Source organism: Chiloscyllium plagiosum, unplaced genomic scaffold (assembly GCF_037043375.1).
Source record: "Chiloscyllium plagiosum isolate Xiang-an unplaced genomic scaffold, Cpla_swu_hap1 HiC_scaffold_22, whole genome shotgun sequence".
NCBI classification, from domain to species: Eukaryota; Metazoa; Chordata; class Chondrichthyes; order Orectolobiformes; family Hemiscylliidae; genus Chiloscyllium; species Chiloscyllium plagiosum.
Genome location: NW_028270160.1, coordinates 49073832 through 49093902, shown reverse-complemented (window position 1 = coordinate 49093902; position 20071 = coordinate 49073832). Strand labels below are relative to the sequence as shown.

Here is a 20071-nt window from a genome sequence, read left to right as displayed (position 1 = left end):
AAAACAAGTTGAGGGGAACCTGTAATAAACTTTGCAGTGTTATTGTCCCCCTTTTAAATCTCAAATTCCCCTGGTGACTCGGCTGGCATTTCTCTAGAAATGTGCCTTTTATGTGCGGACTTGCTTATGTTCTTTTATTAATGTGTGGATTTGTTGTTTTTAATGTGAGGACTTGTCTTTTTTATGTGATAACTTTTTTTTCTGTCTGTTCTCTTGCCTGCTTATCGAAAGGCTATTTTTTTAAAAAAAGAAAAATTACATATAAAATACTGGGCATACGGAAAGTAATTTCATTCATTAAAAGGGAAAGTCAAATGTGTTTTGTCCCAGAACACCTTGTGGCACCCTGGTATTTCATTGAGAGATTAAAAAAAAATTAACTCAAAGTATTTCCAGTCATTGGCACCTTACCAAAGGGTTCTCGCATGTTTCTGATTTGAATAACACCCTACAGTGAGCATATGGGGACTGCTCTCTCTGCCGGTCCCTCTTCTTGATGTCTCTCACTGTGAGAGGGAGAACGGTTCACATGTAAACTTATCTGATAGTTATGATTACCATCTGGCAAAGGAAATAAAACGTCAAAAGGGGAGTTTTTAAACAACAAAAAATAAATGAATGTCAAAATTAAACCTCAAATACAATACGTGAATGCAATGTTTTATCTCACTGTTCATTCAATGTGTCTGGCTCAAAATTCTGAAACCCTATACAGTATATAGCAATATGGTAACTTCAGTCTACGCCGCTCTTAAAAATATCACCTTATCTGGGGAAGTGATGAATTGATCGCTTCTTGTATCTTGTATGTGACTCTGTGGGAAAGGCATTACATTCCAGTGAGGTCCACACCCAAAAATATGTCACCCTAAATGTCCGCAATTTCTATATTTATTACTTCCTTTCCACTGCCAAATGCACACAACAATCACTACGCAATCAACCATGGATGGCATTAACCATGACGAGCAACGCATTGCTTTTCATTTGACAACTCTCCAAGATATTCGCAATACCTATGCTAGTGAAACGTGATTCTGTTTGATGGAATCAATGGCTTAGTTCAGTACCTGTCTTGTGGTATTGATGGACTGAAAGGGCCTGGGTTCAAGTCCCACCCGTGTCATAACATCCCTGAATTGGTGGATGTTTATTTTTAAAAGAATTACCTCAGTTTGGATTGACTTATTTAAAGTTTCTGTGGATTACAACTAAGATTGTTGAAAAATTCCATCTGTCAGCTTTAAGAATGTTTGCTTGTGACTCTGCCTTCAAGTTTCTGTAATTGCCTAAGGAGTTTATATGTTCATGTTGCCGAATTTCGCAGAAGGTTCAAGTAAAATTAAGTTGCTTATTCAGTGCAAAACACCACAATTGTCAGAAATCTGAGCTACAAACAGAAGATGCTGAAAATACTCAGCACGTCTGGCAGCAGTCCAGAGAAACAGAAATAATCTTTACAACTCGTAACTCTTAATCAGCTTGGAAAGTACAGAGAGACAAAACAGGTTTTGATAGTGCTAAAGGACATGGAGTGGGTGGGGGTGTGGCACTGTTGTGGGGGAGGATAGAATAAAAATGCAGTGCTTTTTTCAGGCAAGTGTGATACAGTTCCAAAAGAGACATGGTGCAAGACAACAAATAAATACAATACAAGTAAGGCAATAAATGATGTAATCAGAGAAGGCCTGAATGTGAAATAACAGCTCGTCTAAAAATATCATTAAGGACGGTAGGCAGAGGTTGGTATGCCTGGAAGGCTTAAAGTGCACAATGCTTCATTTGAGAAGTGTAGGGGCAGAGAAGTCAGGATGAGAGTTGGATGCTTGACAGCATTTTGGACTCAAGATTGAGTTCAGCTATTTCAGACAAAGCCTCCACTCCTTTGCAGTTATAGTTAAGAACCTTCAATCTGAAACATTAACTCCACTTCCCTTTCCATAGATGGCCAGGCAAGTTGCATATTTATAGCCTTTTGCTGTTTTTATTACATTCATCACCAAAATTGGAAAGGGACTAATATACTGGCTGGGAGATTTGCTAGAGCTGCTCAGGAGGATTTAAACTGGTAAGGTGGGGGTGGGGGGGTTTGATGGGTGTGATCCAGGAGATAGTGAGGAAATAGATCAATCTGAGACTGGCACAGTTGAAAACAAAGGCGAGCCAGACAATCAGGGCAAGCAGGGACAAAGCAGAAAACAAGGTAGAAATGGTAAGTTAAACTGCATTTATTTCAATGCATGGGGCCTAACAGGGAAGGCAGATGAACTCAGGGCATGGTTAGAAACATGGGACTGGGCTATCATAAAAATTACAGAAACATGGCTCAGGGATGAGCAGGACAGGCAGCTTAATGTTCCAGGATACAAATGCTACAGGAAGGATAGAAAGGGAGGCAAAAGAGGAAAGGGAGTGGCATTTTTGATAAGGGATAGCATTACTGCTATACTGAGGGAGGATATTCCCAGAAATAAATCCAGGGAAGTTATTTGGATGGAACTCAGAAATTAGAAAGGGATGATCTTTGTATTGGGATTGTATTATAGACCCCATGATAGTCAGAGGGAAATTTGTAAGGAGATCTCAGTTATCTGTAAGAATAATAGCAAGGTTATGGTAGGGGATTTTAACTTTCCAAACATAGACTAGGACTGCCACAGTGTTAAGGGTTTAGGTGGAGAGGAATTTGTTAAGTGTGTACAAGAAAGTTTTCTGATTCAGTATGTGGATGTACCTACTAGAGAAGGTGCAAAACTTGACCTACTCTTGGGAAATAAGGCAGGGCAGGTGACTGAGATGTCAGTGGGGGAGCACTTTGGCGCCAGCGACCATATGTCTATTATATTTAAAATAGTTATGGAAAAGGATAGACCAGATCTAAAAGTTGAAGTTCTAAATTGGAGAAAGGCCAATTTTGACGGTTTTAGGCAAGAACTTTCAAAAGCTGATTGGAAGCAGATGTTCGCAGGTAAAGGGACGGTTGGAAAATGGGAAGCCTTCAGAAATGAGATAACAAGAATCCAGAGAATGTATATTCCTGTTAGGAGGAAAGGAAAGGCTGGTAGGTATAGGGAATGCTGGATGACTAAAGAAATTGAGGGTTTGGTTAAGAAAAAGAAGGAAGCATATGTCAGGTATAGACAGGATAGATCGGGTGAAGCATTTGAAGAGTATAAAGGCAGTAGGAGTATACTTAAGAAAGAAATCAGGAGGGCAAAAAGGGGACATGAGATAGCTTTGGCAAATAGAGTTAAGGAGAATCAAAGGGTTTTTACAAATACATTAAGGACAAAAGGGTAACGAGGGAGAGAATAGAGCCCCTCAAAGATCAGCAAGATGGCCTTTGCGTCGAGCCACAGGAGATGGGGGAGATACTATAAATGAGTTTTTTGCATCAGTATTTACTGTGAAAAAGGACATGGAAGATATAGAATGTAAGGAAATAGATGGTGACATCTTGCAAAATGTCAATATTACAGAGGAGGAAGTGTTGGATGTCTTGAAATGTATAAAAGTAGATAAATCCCCAGGACCTGATCAGGTGTACCCTAGAACTCTGTGGGAAGCTAGGGAAGTGATTGCTGGGCCTCTTGCTGAGAAATTTTTAAATGTATTTGGAAAGGCAAGAACTGATTAGGGATAGCAACGTGGCTTTGTGCGTAGGAAATCATGTCTCACAAACCTGATTGAGTTTTTTGAAGAAATAACAAAGAAGATTAATGAGAGCAGAGTAGTAGATGTGATCTATATGGACTTCAGTAAGGCGTTCAACAAGGTTCCCCATGGGAGACAGGTGAGCAAGGTTAGATCTCATGGAATACAGGGAGAACTAGCCATTTGGATACAGAACTGGCTCAAAGGTAGAAGACAGAGGGTGGGGGGGAGGGTTGTTTTTCAGACTGGAGGCCTGTGACTAGTGGAGTGCCACAAAGATTGGTGCTGGGTCCACTACTTTTCACCATTTACATAAATGATTTGGATGTAAACATAAGAGGTATAGTTAGTAAGTTTGCAGATGACACCAAAATTGGAGGTGTAGTGGACAGTGAAGAAGGTTACCTCAGAGTACAACAGGATCTTGATCAGATGGGCCAATGGGCTGAGAAGTGGCAGATGGAGTTTAATTTAGATAAATGTGAGGTGCTGCATTTTGGGAAAGCAAATCTTAGCAGGATTTATGCACTTAATGATAAGATCCTAGAGAGTGTTGCTGAACAAAGAGACCTTAGAGTGCAGGTTCATAGCTCTTAGATAGGATAGTGAAGAAAGCATTTGGTATGCAATCCTTTATTGGTCAGAGTATTGAGTACAGGGGTTGGGAGGTCATGTTGCAGCTGTACAGGACATTGGTTAGGCCACTGTTGGAATATTGCGTACAATTCTGGTCTCCTTCGTATTGGAAAGATGTAGTGAAACTTGAAAGGGTTCAGCAAAGATTTATAAGGATGTTGCCAGGGTTGGAGGATTTGAGCTATAGGGAGAGGCTGAACAGGCTGGGTTGTTTTCCCTGGAGCATTGGCAGCTGAGGGGTGACCTTGTAGAGGTTTATAAAATCATGAGGGGCATGGATAGGAAAAATAGACAAAGTCTTTTCCCTGGGGTGGGGGAGTCCAGAACTAGAGGGCATAGGTTTAGGGTGAGAGAGGAAAGATATAAAAGAGACCGAAAGGGCAACTTTTTCATGCAGAGGATAGTAGGTGTATGGAATGAGCTGCCAGGTGAAGTGTTGGAGGCTAGTACAGTTGCAACATTTAAAAGGCATCTGGATGGGTATATGAATAGGAAGGGTTTGAAGGGATATAGGTCGGGTGCTGGCAGGTGGAACTGGTTGGGTTGGGATATCTGGTCGGCATGGACGGGTTGGCCCAAAGGGTCCATTTCCATGCTGTACATCTCTATGACTCGATGACTCAATTTACCTATCTTATTCACAACTTGATCAACACGATCCCTTTACTTACAGTAAGATGGTTGCTGAGCACATTTGGTTGGTTGGCTGTCTTGCACTACAGAGTAACTCCAACAGTGTAGGTTCATTTGCTGTGGTTACCATGAAGCACTCTCCTTCACGCCTTGCTACTCTCTAAGCTAGGTGATCTTTAGGTTAAACCTTTATTGATTGTCTTTCTCTGTTGAGAGAGTAATACTATAGTGACTTCTAATCCAATGCACCACAATTAACAAATGATACAAAGCAGCAAAGTGTAAAATATTTTTGGGGCCACCTCTTATTGAGGAAATAGGTTGGGGCATTGCCAATTTTCACATGGCTGCAAGCAACCTGATGATGAGAGTGAAGGGGAATGAGTGGGAGGCAGTGCATGATGTTTCAGGTAAATTATCTGGACACAAATGATCAATTTCATTTTCTTTTCCTGTGCATTTCCACACTTAAGAAAAGGGGTAGAAAACTCAGATTTCTCTCCATAGATGCTGCCAGACCTGCTGAGTTTTATCCCAGCAATTTCTGTTTTTAGTTTAGAAATCCTAGATGCTTAAAAGAATCACTAAGTTGTGATAAAGATAGGGGAAATTATCATTCAGTTTTATTGACAAGGTTTTTCATTTAAAATGTGAATACAGTGTTTGTGCAAACAATTCTAATTATTTAAGGAAAATTAAATATCAAATCTGTCCATCTACACTGAAGTCAATAAATGACAAAATCAATGTGCTTTTCTCCATCAACATAAATAAATAGCAAATGCTATTAGATGTAATCGTGTATTTAAGTACAACTAGATTAGAATACTTACAACTGTGGGGAATTTTTGTCCGACATGTTTTGTTTCACTTTCATGAATCACCAAACCTATTAAGTCTGAAATGAATACAAAAAGGAAATTGAAACTGACAAATGCAGAACAATTGCATTCATAGAATCCCCACTTGTGAAAACAGGCCCTTCAGCTCAACAAGAGTAACCCACCCAGAACCATTCCCCTACATTTACCCCTGACTAATGCACCTAACCTATATATCCCTGAACATTATGGGCAATGTAGCATGGCCACTTCACCTGACCTGCACATCTTTGGATTGTGGGAGGAAACCGGAGCACACGGATGAAACCCACACAGACACGGGGAGAATGTGCAAACTCCAAACAGACAGTCATTCAAGGCTGGAATCAAACCCAAGTCCCTGGTACTGTGAGGCAGCAGTGCTAACCACTAAGCCACTGTGCTTGCAGGGTTTGTACAGAGAGTAAATAGGAAAAAAATTGTTCCCACGGCAGAAGGATTGAGGACCAGAGGACTCTAATTTCACCAAAATAGAAAAGAACCAAAGGCAACAAGAAGGAAAAAGTTCTTTTTAACAACATCATTTGGATCTGAGATGCTTTACTTTAAATGATGGTAGAAGAAGGCTCATTCATGGCTTTCAATAGGGAATTGAGTAACTGACACAGAAGAAAAACTAAATTGTGGTGTGAAGGGGAGAAACAAGGGAGTGGGACTAGCTAACTTGTTCTTCCAGCAAGTTGGCATGGATATGAAGGGCTGAATGGCTTACTCCCGTCCTGTAACTATTCTATGATACTATCATTCTACAAGCTTTTCAAAACTGGGTGTCAGGATAAAGCTAGCAACTACAGACCAGTTTAACTGAGAATGGTGGGAAAGCTTTTAAAGATGCTAATCCAGCTCAAATTAAAAATCCCACTTGGAGAAAAGTAGATTAATTAATTAAGGAAAACTAGTGCAGGTGTGTTAAAGGAAAATAATGCTGAACTAATTTAATTAAGTTTGAGATAGGATTTATGAGGAGAAAGTGAGGGCTGCAGAAGCTGGAGATCAGAGCTGAAAATGTGTTGCTGGAAAAGCGCAGCAGGTCAGGCAGCATCCAAGGAACAGGAGAATCGACATTTCGGGCACAAGTCGATTCTCCTGTTCCTTGGATGCTGCCTGACCTGCTGCGCTTTTCCAGCAACACATTTTCAGATAGGATTTATGAGGCTAGTATGATTGACACGATGTGTGTCAATGTTTGAAGTGAGTTTGATAAAGTGCTACATATCAGAGTTCTCAAAAATATTAAAATCAATGGTATAAAGGGATAGTGACAGCATGGATATAAAGCTGACTGAATAACATGACCTAGTAAAATAGTGATAAATGGTTGTTTTTCAGATTGGAGATAAATATGCAGGGGTTGGTATTAGGACTGGCACTTTTCCTGATCTATGTTACTGACTTAAACTTGGGTGTTTTGTAGAAGATTCAATTTGATTGAAAAATATTAAATGTAGTTCCTTTATTCAAAAAGGGAGAGAGAAAGAAAGCAGGAAACTATTGGGCAGTTAGTTTAACATCTGTCCTTGGGAAGATATTGCAAACTATCATTAATGATATTACAGCAGGGCACTTAGAAAAAAGTCAACATGGTTTTGTGAAAGGGAAATCATATTTAACCAGTTCATTGATGAAGGAACTCATGTGGTGGATGAAGGAGAATTGATGGGTGCACCATATTACACTGCCAGCAGGGATTAAATAATGTACCATATCAATAGTTAGCGAGTTTTTGAGAAGGTTTGTAGCTCAGGTTGAGGTTCTGGATGTAGTTTGCTCGCTGAGTTGGAAGGTTTGTTTTCAACATGAAAACATCCAGAACATCAATAGTTATTATGGAAAGTAAAAGCTTGTGGCATAGTGGTTATCATATTGGCAAGGATAGAAGATTGACTAACTAAGAGGGAAAAACAGAAAGCAGGCAAAAATGGGTCATTTTCTAGTTAGCAAGATGAAATGAGTGGTATACCTCAGGGATTAATCATACAGTCATAGAGATGTAAACAGACCCTTTGGTCCAACTTGCCCATGCCAATCAGCTATCCTAAATTAACCTAGTTAATTTGCCAGCACTTGACCATATCCCTCTAAATCCTTCCTATTCATATACCCATCCAGATGCCTTTTAAATGTTGGAATTGTACCAGCCTCACCACTTCCTCTGAGAATTCATTCCATGCACGCACCACCCTCTGTGTAAAGAAGTTGCTCTTTAGGTTCCTTCTAAATCTTTCCCCTCTCACCTTAAACATATGCTGTCTCGTTTTTGACTCCTCTAACCTGCAAAAAAAGACCTTGGCTATTCACCCTATCCATGCCCCTCATAGTGTTATAAAACCTCCATAAGGTCATCCCTCAACCTCCGATGGTCCAGGGAAAATAATGCAGCCTATTCAGATTGGAGATAAAAATGCAAGGGCTGGCAATTTTCCTGATCTATATTATTGGCTTAAACTTGGGTGGAGGATTCAATTTGATTGAAAAATATTAAATGTAATTCCTTTATTCAAAAGGGAGATAGAAAGAAAGCAGGAAACTATTGGGCAGTTAGTTTAACGTCTGTCCTTGGGAAGATGTTGCAATCTATCATTAGAGACATTACAGCAGAGCACTGAGAAAAAATTGAGGTAATCGGGCAGCGTCAACATGATTTTGTGAAAGGGAAATCATATTTAGCCAATTCATTGGGGTTCTTTGAGGAAGGAACTTATGTGGTCGATTAAGGGGAACTGATGGGTGCACCGTACTTAGATTTCAAACAATGCCCTACAACTAAAACCCTCCAACCCTGGCAACTTCTGTGTAAATATTTTCTGAATCTTTTCAAGTTTCACAACATCTTTCCCATAGCAAGGAGACCAGAATTGAATGCAATATTCCAAAAGTGGCCTAACCATTAGTGTTGAGGTTTCAGCATTTTAGACTTAGAAGGCACTAAAACATAGCTGCTAGCATTGCTGATGTGGCAAAGATAGGTTGCAAAGAGGAAGTTGTGAGGAGGAATTAAGAGCCTACAAAGGAGTGTGTGTATATATATATATATAAGTTAAATGAATTGACAAAGATCTGGCAAAGGGAGTATAAAGTGGGAAACTGTGAAATTGTCAACTTTAGATGGAAGCATAAAAAAGATGCATATGTTATCTAAATTGTAGAGCTCTGAGATGCAGAGCGATCTGGGCACCCTGGTATAAGAACTGGAAAATGTTATTAGAAAAACCAATTGTTGTCGTTGTTTGTGAGTGGAATTGAATACAAAACTGTGCAGAAAAATGTTCAAAACTCTTCAGTTCTGAAGAAGGGACCTGAAATATTAACTCTTTTGGTCCACAGATGCTCCAGGACCTGCTGAGTTTCTATAGCAATTTCTCTTTTTGTTCGAAAACGTGGAGATTTTGCTTCAGTTGTCTAGAGCACAGACGAGAGCACGTCTGGAGTCCTGTGTATAGTGTGGGTGTGGGAGGCAACTCAGAGACGGTTCACTAGACTATTCCCCAAGTGGTCAGATTGACTTACGAGAAAATGTTGGACAAGCTTATATCTACTGGCACAAGAGGCACTTGTTTGAAACATAAGAGATCTTGCAGGCTCTTGTCAGGATGTTTCCTCTCGAGAATTAGGGGTGACTGTTTAAAATAAAGAGTTACTCCATTTAAAACAGAGATTAGATTAGATTACTTACAGTGTGGAAACAGGCCCTTCAGCCCAACAGATCCACACTGACCCTCCGAAGAGCAACCCATCCCTACATTTACCCCTTCACCTAACACTAGGCCAATTCACTTAACCTGCACATTTTTGGACTGTGGGAGGAAACTGGAGCACCCGGAGAAACCCCACGCAGACACGGGGAGAATGATCAAACTCCACACAGACAGTTGCCTGAGGTGGAAATTGAACCCAGGTCTCTGACGCTGTGAGGCAGCAGTGCTAACCACTGTGCCACCCATGCCGCCCACTAATGAGGAACATTTTCTCTCAAAGAAATTCATGTTTCTTTGGAATTCTATTCCACAAAAGGCAATAAAAGCAGAGCACTTGAATTCTCTTTTAAGTCAAAGGCAGGTAGCTTCTTGATTCACAAGGGGTGAAAGGTTACCAGGAGTAGGTGGGAATCTGGAGGTCAGATATGATCTTATTGAATGAGAGAGTGGGCTTGAGGGATCTAGGGGCCTACTCCTGCTCCTATGTTCATAGTTAAAATTTCAGTTATGTTTTCTAAATAGAAACTAGGTACTTTCCACTTTTAGAAAGGCTGGGTAAGTTTTCTCTTTCAGGTTCCACTGACCATACCAACAGAAACTAAATCAATGAAAGTCCTCTGCAATCATGTTCAGTTAATGCTTCTCAAGTAGGTTCACCCTTACTTTAACCTTGTCAAGCAACAGGAACGCTCATTAAGGGAGCTCTATGGGGTGAGAACAACAAAAAGTGAAAAAACCTGTATAGTATAAAGAAGGGTTTAGAGGGATATGGGTCAAGTGCTGGTAAATGGGACTAGATTAGGTTACGGTACCTGGTCGGCATGGACGAGTTGGACCGAAAGGGGTGTTTCCATGCTGTACATCTCTATGACTCGGATTGGTCTCCCATGATGCAGTGGTAGTGTTCCTGCTCCAGAAGTATGTAATTTAGACAGGCAGCAGGCTGGAAGAGCACAGCAAGCCAGGCAGCATCAGGAGGTGGAGAAATCAATGTTCGGGTGTTATAGCATTGCTCTGCAGGTTGATTAAACTGTCAACACATGTCCAGGGGATGGGCTACATTCTAACATGGGCACTGAAAAAACACTGAATTACAGGGGACTGCATGGTGGCACAGTGGTTAGCACTGCTGCCTCACAGCGCCAGAGACCTGGGTTCAATTCCCGCCTTGGGCAACTGTCTGTGTGGAGTTTGCACATTCTCCCTGTGTCTACGTGGGTTTCCTCCGGGTGCTCCGGTTTCCTCCCACAGTCCAAAGATGTGCAGGTTAGATGAACTGGCCATGCTAAATTGCCCGTAGTGTTAGGTGAAGGTGTAAATGTAGGGGAGTGGGTCAGGGTGGGTTGCTCTTTGGAGGGTGGGTGTGGACTTGTTGGGCTGAAGTGCCTGTTTCCACACTGTAACTAATCTAATCTACCTCCAGCCAGCTAACTGGCCACCAGCTCATTCAGGAGCCTTGGTAGTGCCACCCAGAAAAGTGGGTTGGGGGACATCAGAGAATCAATGCTACCTAAAAAGAAATGGATGGAGGTGAGCAAATACAGATTAAAATTCAGAGGGCCAAGCATAGTGAGGAAACCCTCGGCAGGGGTTAATTACTGGGGCTTTGTTTCCTGCATGAGGCTTCAATGGGCTCCTGGTCTACTGCAGGGAGGCCAACTGTATGTGAAAGGCCCCCTCTCCATGAGGCAGGAGGATGTCCTGGAATCAGCCCTGTAAAGCACAAATCTTCTGCCCACATCTATGGAACCGATCTGTCTTACTGCCTACTGCTGAAGATCCACCTCACAGGTATACCTACCTCTGCGTCTATGGGATGGTAAAACTCAGCTCCTTTAAGAGTTTGACTGAACCGTTGCAGGAATCCTGATTAAGGCTTGTGTAACTTCAACGTTAAAGTAGGAGTTCAGGGAGCCTCTTGTGGTACAGTGTAGTATCCCTACCACTAGACTGGGAAACCTGGGTTCAATTCTTGCCTGCTCCAGGGGTGTGTAATAGCAACTCTGAATGGATTGATTTTTTTTTAAAAAGCTGCCTTTGCTTTAGATCCTGCCATCCTTGGTTGAAGCTTGTCAGCTAACAGTGTAGTGCTAGTTGTCTGTCTGCTTGATGAGTTCCATTTTCTCTGTGGGAAATACTTGCAACCTATGCTTTCTTTGAATGGGTTAGTTCAGCATTGGCTATCTCACACACATTCGCTGTAAGTTTACCTTTCAAATACACTGTAAAAGAAAGGTATCTGAGTCCTTGTCCAGTTCATTGCCATCTATAAATTAAACTACCTTGCTTTGAGACAGTAGATGGAGGCCATTCATGTTTATCTGTGACAAAACAGTCAAAACAAGGGAAATATGGCACTTTACAAGGACTGTTTCCTTATAGAGCCAGGGTTAAATAATATTTTTTCACTAATTACATTTCCCTCCAATTTCAATCAGTTTCTTTCTTCAATGAAATCCTTCACCTGCTCCTTTGTCTTCATCCTGACATATATTTTGACTATTCAACTATTCCTTAGCCCAATGCTAAGTGATGCTTACTGTTTATCTTTACTTGTATAACTCTATTTTCCTTTTTTTTCCCCTCACTTAAAAGGCAAATTTTAACCTATGCTGTAGTACCTGTCTTCCCTTCACATACATGCCACTGGCATTCCAACTCTAAATGCTGCTCTCTCCTCACTCCAACTCACATGCTTTTAATTTAACTTGCCGTCCTGCATGGATAGCTATGGTTACTCCAGGCCATTCTTGCCAATTGCTTTACTTTGGAAGGTAAATGTTTGTTCTTACAGTTGAGTGAGGTCAAAGGACAATATTACATAATTGTCACATAAGATGCCACATTAGCGATTTTATATGTGTGGTGTTTCAACTCATTCTCAGGGTGATGGGCCAGTTGTTTTATCTTGCTTGAATATTCAGAAGGTAATTAAGACTCTATAGTGTTGTTGTGGGGCTAGAGTTACTTAGCTCAAGACTAGGTAAGAACATTGTTTCAAGAACATTAGTTCTTAAAATTGCTATTCAAAACCTTCACAGTCACTTTTACCAAGTTGTTGCTTTATGTTCCTAAAGCATTTTTGAAATTTAAGTTCCCAAACTCCTTTGGTGTAGTTTGAGATCCTATTCTCTATGTTATTTGTAATAAAACTCCCGGAAGCGACGGCTTACCGGTCGAGCTCTATTCCGCTCTTTGGGACTTGATTGGCCGGGACCTGCTGGAGGTGTATGTCAGTATGCTTCGGGCAGGTACCATGAGTGAATCCATGAGGAAAGGCATCATCACCCTCATCTACAAGCAGAAGGGGGAGAGGGAGGAAATTAGAAATTGGAGACCGATCTCACTGTTAAACACAGACTACAAAATCTTGTCAAAGGTCATCGCCAACCGGGTCAGGTCTGCTCTGGGATCGGTGATTCACCCTGACCAAACCTGTGCTGTGCCGGGCAGGAAGATCGCTGAGAGTCTCGCACTCCTCAGAGATACGATTGCCTACGTGCAGGACAGGGGGTGGACACCTGCCTCATCAGCCTGGACCAGGAGAAAGCCTTTGACAGGATATCGCATACGTAAATGAGGGATGTCCTCTCCAAAATGGGCTTCGGGGAGGGAATCGCTAATTGGATCAGACTGCTCTACACCAACATTGTCAGTGCAGTCTCAATCAATGGGTGGGAATCAGATAGCTTCCCAGTCAGATCTGGAGTCAGGCAGGGCTGCCCTCTCTCTCCTGCCTTGTTTGTGTGTTGCATAGAGCCATTTGCCGAGTCCATCAGGAAGGATGCGAGCCTGAGAGGGGTGACTATTCCTGGCAGCGAGGGCCTGCAGGTTAAGGCCTCCCTGTACATGGACGACGTCGCCGTTTTCTGCTCGGATCCACTGTCCGTGCGCAGACTCATGTGCATCTGTGACCAGTTCGAACGGGCCTCGGGGGCCAAGGTAAACCGAGGCAAGAGCGAAGCCATGCTCTTCGGGAACTGGGCCGACCAATCCTCTATCCCCTTCACTGTCAGGACTGACCACCTGAAGGTGCTGGGTATTTGGTTCGGGGGGGCTGGGGCGTGCGCCAAGACCTGGGAGGAGCGGATCAGGAAGGTGAGACAGAAACTGGGCAGATGGGAGCAACAGTCGCTCTCCATCGCGGGAAAAAACTTGGTCATCAGGTGTGAGGTGCTCTCAGTATTGTTATACGTGGCACAGATCTGGCCTATCCCCAGAACCTGTGCCGCCGCAGTCACCCGGGCTATCTTCCACTTCGTGTGGAGATCAAAGATGGACCGGGTCCGAAGAGATGTAATGTACAAAGACCGGTGCAATGGGGGAAAAAACACACCCAATGCAACCCTCACCCTGATGGCCACCTTTGTGTGTGGCTGCATCAAGCTGTGCGTGGATCCCCGGTACGCAAACACCAAGTGTCACTACGTACTGAGGTTCTACCTGTCCCCGGTGTTGCGAAGGATGGGCCTGGCCTCGCTGCCGCGGAACGCTCCGAGTAGTTGGACCGTTCCGTACCACCTGTCCTTCGTGGAGAAATATATCAAGAAAAACACCTTTGACCACAAGTCCATCAGGAAGTGGTCAGCACGTAGTGTCCTTGAGACCCTTCGGGAAAAGGAGAGGGCAGATCCTGTCGAGCGATTCCCTGAGCAGACTGTCAAAGCCATTTGGCAGAATGCCTCATCGCCAGAACTTTCCAACAAGCACCAAGACATGGCTTGGCTGGTGGTGAGAAGGGCTCTGCCTGTGAAATCATTTATGCACGCCCGGACTCTCAGCCGCACCCCACGCTGCCCTCGAAGTGGCTGCGGGGGGGACGAGACTGTCACACACCTCCTTCTGGAATGTGCCTATGCAGAGGAAGTCTGGAGAGGAATGCAGTGGTGTCTGTCGAGGTTCGTCCCGAGCAGCGCCGTGACGCGGTACTCCGTGCTCTACGGCCTGTTCCCCGGGACGCACACCGAGACGAACATCAACTGTGCCTGGAGGATCATCAACTCGGTGAAGGACGCTCTCTGGGTGGTCCGTAACCAGTTGATCTTCCAGCTGAAGGAGTTGACCCCGACTGAGTGTTGCAGACTGGCACATTCCAAGGTCCAGGACTACGTGTTGAGGGACGCGCTGAAGCTTGGGGCAGCTGCCGCCAAGGCGCGGTGGGGAAAGACCACCGTCTAACATCTGCCGGCCTAAGAAGAACAGGGGGCCCACGCAGTCATTTGGGCTCCGCTGGCGTCTGAGCTCAGGGACGAACCTCGACAGACACCACTGCATTCCTCTCCAGACTTCCTCTGCATAGGCACATTCCAGAAGGAGGTGTGTGACAGTCTCGTTCCCCCCCGCAGCCACTTCGAGGGCAGCGTGCGGTGCGGCAGAGAGTCCGGGCGTGCATAAATGATCTCACAGGCAGAGCCCTTCTCACCACCAGCCAAGCCATGTCTTGGTGCTTGTTGGAATCGCACTAACCTGTGAATATGAATGATTACCCTGTTTCGATACGTAAAGAAATGGAATGTTTACAGAATGATGACATGTCCAATTGTATAGATTAAATATATATGAATAAAGTATATTTTTGAAAAAAAAAAAATTTGTATACACTCCTTGCTGCTCAGTGCAAGCACACACTCTTCTGGATCAGAAGGTTGTGACTTGGTCCTGTTGAGAACAATATTCAGTTTGCTGATCTAGCTCAGTACACAGGACCATTATTAGACCTGTCGTCTTTCAGAAATGAGACTAAGCCAGGGACCCCTTTAGCATTTCAGGTGGATGTGAAAGTCTAATGCCACAATATTAAGAGCAGAGCATTCCCCACCAAGTGTCTTGGCTAATATTTATCCCTCAACGCACATTACTAAAACAGAAAACCTCATCAGTTATCTCATTGTCTTTGCGTCTATTTCCACATTTCCTCTGCTCGAAGAAAGGGTTTAATAAGATGCTACCTGAACTGGAAGGTTTGAGTTATAAGGAGAGGCTGGATATACTTTTTTTCCCTGAAGTGTGGGAGACTGAGGGTAGACCTTATGGAGGTCTATAAAATCATGAGAAACATAGATAAGGTAGATAGCCAACAGCAGGGGAGTCTAAAACTAGATGGCATAGGTTTAAGGTGAGAGGGGAGAGATATAAAAGAGTCCGGGGGACAATTCTTTCATGAGGGTGGTGAGTGTCTGTATCAGGTTGCCAGAGATAGTGATAGAGGTGATTACAATTTTGTCATTTAAGAAATGTTTGGACAGGTACATGGATGGGATATGGACCAAATGCAGGCAAATAGGACTAGATTAATTGTGAAAACTGGGCAGCATGGTCAAGCTAGGCTGGAGGGCCTGTTTCTAGCTATAAACCTCTGTGACTCTATGATAGCATCATCACGGCAGGAAATGAGAAAGACATTTTGCACAGAGCCACAAATCGCAATCAGCAGTATGATAAAGACCAGATAATCTGATTTGTAATGCTAAATCAAGGGATGAATGTTGGCCAGGACTCGGGGGATAATTGTTCTGCTCTGCTTTGGACAGTAGTGAGGATACGTTGTGTGAAAACACCTCGATTAAGGTCACACTGCATCTGTGACAGTGCAGCACTTCCTCAGTACTGCACTGGTGTGTCATCCTTAATGTTGTGCTCAGGTCTTGCAGAGAAACTTAAATGTACAACCTTCAGTCTCAGAGGCACTGAATCACTATGAAAACAAGCAGGGACTGCCCATGGCATCTGACTCATTCTCTATTGCAAATTAGCTCCTCTTAATAGCAACAATCACTTGTATTTAGATAGCCTTTTTTAATGCCTGGAGGAGTCATAGGGGTGTGACAAAATAAATTTTAACACTACACTGCGCAATGAGATATTAACGCAAATGGCGAAAATCTTGGTGAAAGCGTTAGAGTTTAGGAAGCTTCATAAAAGAATAGAGTAAGGTACAGATGCAGGAGTTTGAGTAGAGAATTACAGAACTTAGGATCAAGAAAGCTTTAGCACAACCAACGTACGGTGACTAAAATCAAGGATGATCAAGAGGCTAGAATTAGATCAGTGAAAATATTTTGGAAGGCTATTTCTCGGAGTGTGTCAGAGTGAAAGTGAGGGGCAAGGCTACAGGGAGCACTTCAAGACAAGGATGAATATTTTAAATCATGTTATTGCTTCTAGTGCAATGTGCAAAGTTGGATGTGAATAAAAGTTTAAGAGCAAAGTTTTGGATAGCCTTATGTACAGGAGGTACAGTTAGTAAGTTTGCAGTTGACACCAAAATTGGTCATGTAGTGGACAGCGAAGAAGGTTACCCCAGAGTACAACAGGATCTTGATCAATGGGCTGAGGAGTGGCAGATGGAGTTTAATTTAGACAAATGAGGTGCTGCATTTTGGAAAGGCAAATCAGAGCAGGACTTATACACTTAATGGTCAGACCTTGTGGAGTGTTGCTGAACAAAGAGACCTTGCAGTGGTAGTTCATAGTTCCTTGAAAGTGGAGTCACAGGAGGTGAAGGATAGTGAAGAAGGTGTTTGGTATGCTTTATTGGTCAGTGCTTTGAGTACAGGAGGTGGGAGGTCACGTTGCGGCTGTACATGGCATTGGTTAGGCCTGTTTTGGAATACAGTGTGCATTTCTCCCTGCTCTAGGAAGGATATTGTGAACCTTGAAAGGGTTCAGAAAAGATTTACAAGGATGTTGCCAGGGTTGGAGGATTTGAGCTATAGGGAAAAGTTGAATAGGCTAGGGCTGTTTCCCCTGGAGTGTCGGAAGCTAAGGGGTGACCTTATAGAGGTTCATAAAATCATGAGGGGCATAGACAGGGTGAATAGCCAAGGTCTTTTCCTTGGGAGTGGGGGAGTCCAGAACTCGAGGGCAAAGGTTTAAGGTGAGAAGGGAAAGATTTAAAAGGGACCTAAGGGGCAACTTTTTCACACAGAAGGTGCTACGTGTATGGAATGAGCTGTCAGAGGAAGTAATGGAGGCTAGTACAATTACATCATTTAAAAGGCATTTGGATAGGTATATCAATAGGAAGGGTTTGTAGGGATATGGGCCAAGTGCTGGCAAATGGGACTAGATTAGATTGAGATATCTCGTCAGCATGGACGAGTTGGACCGAAGGATCTGTTTCCGTGCTGTATAGCTCTATGATTCTTTCCAGAGTGCAATGTGGGGGACCTGGTAGGCATGCTTGAGAATAGTCTAGTCTTGAAGTTGTAAAGCATGAGTGAGGGTTTTAACTACTGATAAACTGAGATGGGATGAAGTTAGGCAACATTATGAAGGTCGAAAGATGTGGTCTTGGGATGATATGGAGATGTGGTTGATTTGCTCAGCTCGCAGTTATATGTGATGTTTCAGGTTGTGAAAATTTGGTTCCAATTCAGGACTGATGCCATGGAGAAAACTGAACTTTGCTTTGCTAGTTTTGCTTAAAATAGTATTTTATCTCAATGATACTTCTTCAAAGATCTTAGGGCATGGTTTCCTCCTGTCAGTTACAAATGCCACCTCAGAAATGTGTGTAAGACTCATCAGACAAGATCTGATCCTGTGGCTGAAATATCCCCCTGTGTTGTTTCATTCCATGATCTAACACTGGGAGAAAGTGAGGACTGCAGATGCTGGAGCTCAGAATCGGGAATGTGGTGCTGGAAAAGCACAGCAGGTCAGGCAGTATCTGAGGAACAGGAGAATCAACATTTTGGGCATGATTCCTGATGAAGAGCTTATGCCAGAAATGTTGATTCTCCTGCTCCTCGGATGCTGGCTGACCTGCTGTGCTTTTCCAGCACCACACTCTAGACCATGATCTAACACTATATTTTAGCACTTTAAGTAGTCTACTATTTTATTTCTATCTCTAAGTTAATTTCCCTACTCCAGTACCTCAAATTAAAACTTACCCTTGTTTTTAAATCTCTTTCTGATCTTGCCCAAGCTGCCTCTGACATCACCTCCAATCCTTGCTCTCAATGGGACTCTGCATTCCCCTAACTCTGACCTTAGATCTTACTTAGATTATTTACAATGTGGAAACAGGCCCTTTGGCCCAACAAGCCCACACCGACCCGCCGAAGCACAACCCACCCAGACCCATTCCCCTATATTTACCCCTTCACCTAACACTACAGGCAATTTAGCATGGCCAATTCACCTAACCTGCACATTTTTGGATTGTGGGAGGAAACCGGAGCACCCGGAGGAAACCCACGCAGACACGGGGAGAATGTGCAAACTCCACACAGAGAGTCGCCTGAGGCAGAAATTGAACCCAGGTCTCTGGCGCTGTGAGGCAGCAGTGCTAACCACTGTGCCACCATGCCGCCCACGACCTCTTGTATATCCTCCTTTCCCCTGTCCTGCCTTAGTCACCTGAGGACACCAGCTCTGTAGAATTCTCATCCTGTGTCGCTCCATTTCTTCTCTTTCTTCAGTTTTAACAACCTTCTCATCATTAAATCTTTTTGGCCTCTCCTATTCTCCTTGCGTTCTGTTTGGTCTGTTTTCAGCAGCTGCATATAATGCTAGTTACATCGAAAGTATGATGTGAATTTAAGTTACCAACCCTGATTATTAATTCCATTTGTTTTCAATAAGATTAGTGTTATGGATCTGTAGTTGCTTTTCTTCAATAGGAGAAATATATTTGCAACTTCTAGCCAGTTGGAATCTCCCCATGTTTACTCACTTCCTCAGAATGCTCCACACGACCAAGCATCTCGACATTGCACCCATCCTCAAGAATTCCCTTTCAGAGGGAAAACATCCAGTTAAAAATAATCTTGCAAAATAATGTACTGGTCATACTGGAGTTCCACTTTGAAATGTACAAGACAAGTCAGACCAGAGGATGTCAATTAAAAGTTGATCGCTTGTTTTCCTTTGATGTATAATTACTTGCGTAATTATCAAATTGACAAGTGCTTATGTACAACTACGTATAACTATTTGGCATAGGTTTGTATCTTTGGAAATAGGGAATATTGTGTAATGTCTCCTAAAATACCTTTAAGATACATTGTCATGACATCATCACTGTATCATAACATGATCTAAAGGTATAAAGATCTCATACTCCATCTTAACTCAGATTATTTAAGGAAGGATCCTCCATCCTAATAGTCTCAATATTTAGATGTCTGAGGAATGAAGTGTTTTTGTATGATACTTAGCTGTAATAAACACCAACCAAAGAAGGCTGTGGAGGCCATAAACAGGTCCAGGCAGCGGGCCGTAGAGAGGGTTGTTAGGGCCAATTGCCTGCCCCTATTCCGTGGTTACGTTAGAGCCCGGGTGTCTCTGGAGAAGGACCATGCAGTGTCCACCAACACCCTGGAGCTGTTCAGGGAGAGGTGGGCACCGCAGGGAGTGGAGTGCATTATTTCCCCCTCCAACTCTATTTTGATTTAATCCCTGCCCTCCCCTTCACTGTTTGATCACTCAGCATTGCCCTTTGATAAGAAGGGCATGCTTGTCTCTGGCCAGTTGGGTGTTTCCTTTCTTCCTGGTGGTGGTGGAATATAAATAAAGATTCATGCACTAAGAAAGAAAAATAAACAGGAGAGTCAGTGAGTCTGC

At 43.1% G+C, this 20071-nt stretch overlaps 1 protein-coding gene across 1 annotated transcript in view; it reads left to right on the top strand.

Moving 5' to 3' along the window:
• LOC122561375 (interferon-induced protein with tetratricopeptide repeats 5-like) overlaps positions 1-20071 on the top strand; it is a 94365-nt gene that overhangs the window by 607 nt on the left and 73687 nt on the right. The window lies entirely within an intron of this gene.